A 1333-nucleotide genomic window follows, 5' to 3' on the forward strand; every position below is an offset into this window, starting at 1 on the left:
TAATCACAGAAACAATAAGTTAAATGAAGGTTTATTTCAGTCAGTCTGCTAATTAAGTGACACTTGAATTTAGAGTGAATTCTCCTCATTTCTTCAGTTCAAATACTGAACAAAAGTACATTGTACCCTATTAATCTTTAGGCAGTTTATTAACAATTGTTATTAACAATAACAGAGTGTGGCTGAGCAAGAAAAGTCAAAACAGGAAAATGACATAATACACAGTTTCTAAACAGTAATAATATTTATTTTCCTCCAATAAGACATGAATCACTGAGAGAGGAGCAGCAGAGTGTTAAGATAAAGAGGATGGAGGAGATCAGAGGAACCAGCATGATGAGGAGACTCAGCTTAACCCCCTCAGCACTGTTACACAGATCATTGTTACACAGATCCCCCTCACAGCACTTTGCTGTTACTCTTACTTCTGCTGTTATCTTTGCAAATAAATTGTGCAAAGTTTGCCGGCTTTTTGCGAGACCACAGTTCATCCTTTCTGCACATCCTTTCATAGTCATATTCTGGCCCTTTTCTTGATCTGAGAGAGAGAGAGAGAGAGAGAGAGAGAGAGAGAGAGAGAGAGAAGGGAGTAAGAAGGTTAGTGAGCTGATAACCTGTCACAGATATTCACTGAAACACTGAAATAAAAAGTGAATATAGATTTACTCCATTCATGCGTTAAGGTAAAATATTTTTGTAATATATTCTCGTTGAAATGAAAATTATCAAAAATTGGTCTATCATGTATGATAGGAACAAAATTGTTGGAACAAAATTGATTACATGTTAGTGTCAAACATATATTGGAACTGTTCTGCTTAACATGATGGTCCAGTCTTGAAACACATTACTGAACTCTTGTCCTTTCACGTGTGAACAAACACTTGGTTTTTGTACACCTGATGTTATTTTTTACATACATATTAAAAGACCTTTTTACATATATATAAAGCCTTTTTCTGATGAATTACAAAGAGGCACATATATGTATATGAAGATGTGAGCTCTTAACTTTGATTGATCCAACTCAATACTTCAACTCAGTTTAAACCTGATCTCATAAAGAACATGTAGGAGTTATGCTGTAGTCTTAGATGAGGTTGAGCTTTATTGCTTACAGGTTGCAGTTATACAGCGATCTTCACCCATTTCACAATCCACAGGTTTAGGACGACATGTCTTCGCCTCACACTTGTAATACTTAAGAGCTGTGGAAGCCTGTAAAGCTTTACAGATAAATAAACAAACAAATGGAAATGTCATCATACTGAACATAATGAAAAATTGGACATGCTGTTCTACTCCTTTCACAGGATGACAGACAGAGAGCAAA

The sequence above is a fragment of the Colossoma macropomum genome, unplaced genomic scaffold, assembly GCF_904425465.1.
Source record: "Colossoma macropomum unplaced genomic scaffold, Colossoma_macropomum, whole genome shotgun sequence".
Taxonomy (NCBI): Eukaryota; Metazoa; Chordata; class Actinopteri; order Characiformes; family Serrasalmidae; genus Colossoma; species Colossoma macropomum.